Source organism: Myotis lucifugus, unplaced genomic scaffold (genome assembly GCF_000147115.1).
Source record: "Myotis lucifugus unplaced genomic scaffold, Myoluc2.0 scaffold_305, whole genome shotgun sequence".
Classification (NCBI taxonomy): domain Eukaryota; kingdom Metazoa; phylum Chordata; class Mammalia; order Chiroptera; family Vespertilionidae; genus Myotis; species Myotis lucifugus.
In genome coordinates, this window is record NW_005871353.1 from 371,323 (window position 1) to 379,403 (window position 8,081).

Here is an 8,081-nt window from a genome sequence, read left to right on the forward strand (position 1 = left end):
GCTGACATTAGAGGTAGCCTCCGTTTTCCCTGTTTGGCATGAGCACATCTGGTCTATATTGAGTCACAGCCCCACAATTAAACAAGCACATTCTCCTCCCTTCATGTGCTCCCACCTTCCTCCAGGGGGAAGCCCCAGTGGATTCACAGCCCAGCCAAGCACATTTTATTTATTTACTAGAGGCCCGGTGCATGAAATTTGTGCATGGGCCGGGGGGAGGGTCCCCTCAGCCCAGCCTACACCCTTTCCAATCCAGGACCCCTCAGGGGATGTCTGACTGCCTCTCAGAATCCTGGACTGCTGGCTCCTAACCACTCACCTGCCTGCCTGCCTGATCGCCCCTAACTGCCCCCCCTGCCAGCCTGATTGCCCCCTACTGGCTCCTCTGCCAGCCTGGTCTCCCCTAACTGCCCCCCTGCCAGCCTGATCACCACCAACTGCACCCTTGCTGCTGGCCTGGTTGCCCCAAACTGCTCCCCCTGCTGGCCTGGCCGCCCCACGCAGCCTGCTGCTCAGTCGTTTGGTTGCCCCTCACTAACCCCCTTGCTGGCCTGGTCACTCCACGCAACCTGTTCGGTCATCCGTTCGGTTGTGATGGTCACTTAGGCTTTTATATAGATAGAGTTATCGATTTGTTTGTTTATTCATTCATTCATTGTTTTTTTTTTAATATGGAGTGCTTCACGAATTTGTGTGTCATCCTTGCTCAGAGGCAATGCTAATCTCTGTATCGTTCCAATTTTAGTATATGTTCTGCCAAAGCGAGCACAGCACGTTTTACATTTGGAAACAGAACCCCCTGGAATTATGTGTGAAAGGAGGTAGCAGAGATCAAATCTCCTCAGACACTTTGCTTTATATTGAACCTTGGTTTTTCCTTTGGCTTCTCTAGTTTTTGTCTTTGATTATGTCCATAGACTAATCCTAGAAGTTGTGGCCAAGAAGGATTTCAAGAGGGTAACTGGAAGTTATTTTATTTCCTAAAAGAAACATTGTCCTAATTGGGAGATGATGAAATGATTATAGGATTTCCTCTGGTTCAAAGATTTTTAGGGGTACACATAAAAACGATCTAAATCTTTTAAAAGCCAAAGAAATGCAAAATTCAAACAGTATAGCACTGTGGATAGATGTGGCAAATTTGCCTGAAGGGATGAGAGCATTGAGAAATGGTCTCTCTCATAAACACATGGGAATCTATGTGTCCCATCAGTGCTGTGGCAAAAACTCAGTCATCGTCCCACGAGGAACCTCTTCTGTAGTTAATAAATCACAGCAAGAAAGGACACAGCAACCCCAAAAACATTTGGGGAGACAATCCCAAAACTGTTCAGGATTATATAGTTTGTATCTTTTAACCTCAGATATGTAATTCTGAGTAGAATTTTAAAAGAAAGCTACAAACACATTATTAATATTTTTTGCATTAAGGAATCTGTGAATATTTGATCATTTCCAAAGGTTAAAAATAATTTAGCCTGTTAGAATAAAGGCATGTCTGGTAATTCTAATTTCATAGGTATACTTCAGTTTATTTAAATTTGTGATATTAAGTTGAAGTTACTTTATAAATAGTATTGGAACATGTAAAAATTAAGATTCACTGAACTTATAAGTTTAACTGATAGCTTTACAGGGGTTAAGTGCTTGGTTTTATAAGCTAAATCAGACAGTTGGTATGCTTCAAAGGGCTAAAATATGGTAATGAAGGTAGATTTAACATCCACCTCACTTCCTTCTCTCTTGAAACCTCAGAAAAACTATAGCAAAGGGATTTTTTTTTTTTTAAGACAGAAGCCCATAACGATGGAGAGAAAAGGCAAGGAGACAAAGGCAATAAATTCTGGAAGCTGAAAAGCAGATGGATGACTGTTAATTTACTTAGCAGATGCAAGAAAACTTAAGCTGGAATGTTAAGCCTGAAATGGAGAAGGCCAAGAATATCCTGATCTAAACCATAGCACCCTCAAAAGACTCAGAGCAGAAACTGGGGAAGAAGGTGGAGGTAGTGGTCAAAAAAGGATCATTGGTTAAAAGTAGTTAGAGCTCTAGATCACATCCCCCATTGCAAATCTCCAGCTGAATGCCTCTCTCCATCCTTGGCAGAATAAACATGGACGTTTCTTCTCTCAGCAGAATCAAACAGAGGGATTCTGGACTGGAGGGTACGAAGGCACAGGTGACAGTGTGAGCACTGTGCCAAAGTAGAGTAAATAAATGAATGTATGCACATGGCATGCTGAGTGCTGAACCTCCACAGAACCCTGGTCCCACCTTCACCAAGTCATTATTCCCATTCAGTTCCAACAACCACTGAGAGCTAAGCTTCTGTCAAGCAGGGTTTGCTAGGCATCTGAAAAAAGGCTCTACTATGGATGACAGAGACCAAGACAAACAAACCAGTGAGTGGGAGGAAGCAGAGACCACATAGGGGAAGGAAACATAAATAACGTGATTCTTACATCAAGCAAAAATAAGCACAGATATTACATCCATGAAACCAGAACAAGGCAGGATAAAAGGAAGATTTAGGAAATAAAAAAAGGTCCTTGGAAATGAAAAACAGGATAGCACAAGTGAAAGAAATAAAAAGAAGAAATAAAGGTGAGGAATTCCTCCAGATAATCTGCAAAATAATAGAGACAAAAAACAAAACAAAACAAAAAAACCTTAGGACAACCAACATCCAAATACCAGGAGTTCTGAAAAGAAACAGAAAAAAAAAAAGGAAAAGAAAATAGCTGAATTAATCATCAAAGAAATGATTAAGAACATCTCCTAGAGTTGTAGAACAGGAATTTCTGGATTTAAAGAGCTCATCACATTCCCAGATGATGGATGATAATAGTCCATACTGAGCACAGGATATAGAGTATCATCATTGTGGGGTTACATAGCTGCTAAAAATAAATATAAAAAGGCTCAAAAATTAATAGGTGAACCTGGATGAAACTTTGCAACAGCCATAATAGAAACTAGAAGAGAACTGAACAATAACTTCAAAATTTGGAGGAAAAACAGTTTTCAATTTAGAATTTTCTACCCAGAAAAATGGTAATTAAATGTGAGGATAGAGAGAAGATATTTCCAGACACAGAAATATCAAAAGATTTAGCTACCATGCATACATTCTTGGGAAGTAAGTGGGGGATGTACATCACCAAAACAGGAAATGAACAGTCTATCCCAGTGGTCAGCAAACTGCAGCTTGCAAGCCACATGCGGCTCTTTGGCCCCTTGAGTGTGGCTCTTCTACAAAATACCACTTGTGGGCACGCACGTACAGTGCGATTGAAACTTCGTGGCCCGTGAGCAGAAGTTGGTATTTTGTGGAAGAGCCACACTCAAGGGGCCAAAGAGCTGCATGTGGCTCGTGAGCCGAAGTTTGCCGACCACTGGATAAGGAAACACTGAAAATGTTGATTTCTATATCCTGATTTTCTTTTAGGGTGAGAAAGTGGGCCACTTGGCTCTGTGTTAGATAGAATGTTGGACATTTGAGAATGGTTAGGATTTAAATAGGAGATAAGCCTGAAGTATTCTATTATATAAATGATACAGGGTTAAGAAAACTGGAGTGTACATAAGGCACAGGTGCAAGGAATCTCCGGGACTGTGGTGAAGGAGGTGTCGGGTGCCCAGCAGTGAGACTCCAGAGGTGGACCGATTATCGTCACCATATTGGCCATCATCCCCCACCTTCTAAATCAGCTAAATGACGGGAGGTTGTGCTCCCACAAAATAGGGGAGTAAACCAAGAAGGAGGGCGACATGAGATCCAGGAAACAGGGATCTTACTCATCAGAAGACAAAGGGAATTCTTGGAATGACAGCACAGAGAATCACGGAGACAGTCTGCAGCAGGCCTACACCAGCCCCGGAGCCAGAGAATGGGATTCTCCAGGAGGGAGGCCTCCAAGAGGGAAAATGCTGTGTTAGATCCTGACATTATAACATTGATGAAATGTTGTACTGAGCTTTGTGGAAACTGTCGGAAGAAAGAGCAAAATGTACAAACAAACAAAAACCTCTAAGCCAGCGGTTCTCAACCTGTGGGTCGCGACCCCTTTGGCGGTCGAACGACCCTTTCACAGGGGTCGCCTAAGACCATCCTGCATATCAGATATTTACATTACGATTCATAACAGTAGCAACATTACAGTTATGAAGTAGCAACGAAAATAATTTTATGGTTGGGTCACAACATGAGGAACTGTATTTAAAGGGCCAGAAGATTAAGAACCACTGCAAGCAAATTTTTAAAAAGCAAGCAATTAATTGTTAACTTCAGGGAAAACAAAAAATAAGAAATAAAACAAAATTATAGTGTCTTACGATGCACAGCTGAGAATAACGTTTACCTCACAGACACAGAATGTGACCACTGAGAATTGCCTCAACCAAAGATCTTGATATAATTGTAGTGAGACAATGATCTGGAGAAGCAAAGAGGAGGGTGGCATGAGAGCAAAATCCTTTTCTGTTATTATAGGTCAGGAGAAATAACTCAAATGGAGCGACCAAAAGTTAGCAGTATATGCATATTATTTAGAAATGTGGAGGAGTGTATATTTCAAAAGAAATGTCTGGAAAAACAGAGAGCAGGTAGTGTGAGCTGTGAGGCAAGGAAATTACATTTTTTGAAATTGATTTTAGAGAAGGAAGAAGGGAGAGGGGAGGGAGAAAGAGAGAGAGAGACAGAGAGAGCAAGGAGAGGGAGAGAGAAACATCGATGTGAGTGAGATACATCGACCAGTTGCCTCCCGTACACACCCCTACCAGTAATCAAATCCACAACCTAAGTATATGCCCTGACCAGGAATCAAACCCACAGCCTTCTGTGCATGGGAGGATGCTCCAACCAACTGAGCTACCTGGTAAGGGCAGGAAACTACATTTTTTTGTTATAAGGCTTTTGTACTATTTGGCTATGGATAATGTGCATGAGTTACTTTAACAAAAAAAATAATTTAACAAGATAAACTAGAATATATTAAATTTATAAATACAATTTTAAATGTTTAATGCTTAATTAATTTTGTAAATGGGACCGATTTTAACCAAAGGCCCCTAAAAGTGATGGTCAGATTTACTAGAATAATATATAAAATAATAAAGGTGAATGCAAAAGCTTAAGGAAGAATTAGGTTTAATTTACTTGAATAAATTTAATATTATTCTTAACAAACCAAAGTAACTTCTGAGTATCTTTTTCTGTACATAAAAGCCCATTTAGAAAACATGAAATTCCCTCATCTTATCAGATTTAAAAGCCTGTGGTAAGTGCTGGAGGAGGGGAGACAGCTGGGGGTGCATGGCTGACTCAGCTTTGGGGGAAAGTCTTCCCCTGTGGGTGGTTCATGAGTGCCCACCATCTATACCCGGGGAGGTGGCCTGCTGGGGGCACCGCTCTCTCCTCACCCAGACCCCACTTCCGCCCCGGGTTCTGTATCAGGCAACCAGATGGGCTATTTGATCTGGAGCTGGGTCTGGTCATTCCTAAGTCACACCTTGTGCGAGCAGCCTTCTCCTCGCTCTGGGCAGTTCCCGGTGGGGTAGATAGTAAGGTGACAAACTGCTTTCTCGGTCCCGTTGGTGACCTTCACTGCCAGTCCTTAGGCTGCGGGGGAAGGAGCAGTGGCCGCTAATTAGGAACAGACTGGGGTGCGGGCGGGCGGCTGCAGCGGGTGCGGGGGATCCAGGGACACAGAACAGAGACTTTTGTCTAAAGAAGTCCAACCTGAAAGGACGGACAACTATTGAATTAGCCCACACTAAAGGGCACTCATTTTCTTTTTAAAGTATATTTTTATTGATTTCAGAGAGGAAAAGAGAGGGGGAGAAACATCAATGATGAGAATCACTGACCAGCTGCCTCCTGCACGCCCCCTACCGGGGATCAAGCCCACAGCCTGGCATGTGCCCTTGACGGGAATTGAACACGGACCCTTCTGGCCAGAGGGCGATGCTCTATCCACTGAGCCAGACCAGCTAGGGCTGGGCGCTCCTTTTCAAAGATGGTTCCACAGTCACCCTCAGGAACCGATTTGTGTCCACGTTTTCCAGGCCTCTGCTCTTCAGAACGTGGGGCTGGGAAGACTGGACTTAAATCCACAGGACAATTCCACGGTACAGTAGTTCCCCCTGACCTGTATTTTTGCTTCCCATAGTTTCCGATACCCATGGTCAACTGTGGCCCAGAACTATGAAATGGAATTTTTTTCCTCCAATTCACGAAGTCCACAATACGCTTGAAATCGCGCTGTTCTGAGCAGCGTGATGAAATCTCGCGAGACTTCCTGGTTCCCGCTCGGGGCGTGAACCACGTCCTCTCCAGCGTCCCCACGCTGCCCACGCACCTGTCAGCTGCGCTGCGTGGCCACGCTTGTGCTCGTCACCCGGATCTTACTAAGTAAGGACCCGAGGCCTGAGAGCAGCTTGGTGGCGACTCCAGAACCAGAGAGAAGCCATGAAGTGCTTCCTCAAAGGGGAACTTGAACGTCCTTGATGAGTAAGGAAGGAAAAGGATCATATCCTGAGGTCGCCACCCTCTACAGGAAGAATGGACCTTCTACCTGTGAAACTGAAGAAGGAAAAAGAAACCCTCGCTGGTTTTGTGGGTGCAAACTGCAAAAGGTATGGCCCCGCGGTGTGACAGCGCTTAGTGGAGACGGGAAGCCGTGGAAACTGTGGGTGGGAGACACGAATGGAAATCATGTTCCAATGGACGCAGTGTGTTGCTGCGGGAAGCACTGGGCCTATAGGAAGACTTCAGGAGGGGTCCCCTGAGACAAGTGAGTACACCCACATAACGTTTATTCTAGTACATTGTTGTAATTGTTCTATTTTGTTCGTAGTTATTGCTAATCTCTGATTGTACATAAATTGTATTTATTATAGGTATACAAGTATAAGGAAAAACATAGCATATAGGGTTTGGTAATATCCACAGTTTCAGGCTTCACTGGGGGTTTTGCGTCACATACAAGGGGGGGACTACTGTAGTGTATTGAACAGAACTTCAGAAGAACTTAGACTCGGGCCTGCAAAGTTTTTCTGTAAAGGGCCAGACAATACGTATTTGCGTGCCATATGATCTCTGTCACCACTGCGAAACTGCCATTTTAGCAGCCGTAGGCAGTATGTAAATGAGTGAGTGTGGCTGTGTTCCAATAAAACCTTATTTGCAAAAGTAGATGGTGGGCCAGGTTTGGCCCAGAGAGAGTAGTTTGCTGACCCCTGCCTTAGGTGGAAGTGGGAAGAGGTAGAAATGCTAAGAAATGAGTCTCGAATGGTGAAATTTCAGGTCCTTTGACAAGGGGGTGGTTATCGGTCGGAACCTTACCTGTTGCAGCTATGGGGAGACTATCCAAACTTGTTTACCCAAATGGAAGTCCAGTTTGGTCAGCATTAAGTTAGTAATCTGGCATAAAATTACTGCATGGTTAATTTTTATTATTAAATGTCATAAAACAACAAATATCGTTATTGAGAATTTATGCCAAGCAAAATAAGTCAGTTGGAAAAAGCTGAGAACCATATGATTTCACTCATATGTGGGATATAAAACTGAAACTCATAGGCACAGAAAACAGTATGGATGTTACCAGAGGGAAGTGATTGGGGTGCTAGTAAAAGGTAAAGGGGCCAAATATATGGTGACAGAAGATAATTTGACGTCGGATGGTAGGCACACAACACAATATACAGATCATGTAGCATAGAAAGGTACACTTGAAACCTATTAAAACAAAGTCACCCAATACATTTAATTTAAAAGATAATCAGTATCATTTACATAATGAAAAGAAGCTTGCTTACTCAAAAGGGATTTTTTTGTTTGTTTTTTTTTGTTTAAGTAACTGGAAATCTAGAAGTGGACTGGCTTTAGGAGCGGTTCTAGTTCTAACTGCCCCCTCTTCTTTCTCATCTTGGACTCACATTCTCCTCTGTTGAGGGCATTCTCAGTCAGCTTCTCTTCTCAGTCACAAGATAAATGGCTGCCGCCAGCTACGAAGGCCAGCTCCTTCCAGATTTACGTTCTGTAGCAAGAGCATGGGGTTTCTGGTAGATGGTCTGAG

At 43.2% G+C, this 8,081-nt stretch overlaps 1 non-coding gene across 1 annotated transcript; it reads right to left on the bottom strand.

The window, feature by feature from the left end:
- Positions 1 to 665: 665 nt before the first annotated feature.
- On the bottom strand, positions 666 to 769 carry LOC111828233. Its single transcript, XR_002832033.1, has one exon. It is a non-coding gene; the product is annotated as a U6 spliceosomal RNA (small nuclear RNA).
- Between the last annotated feature and the right edge of the window lie 7,312 nt (positions 770 to 8,081).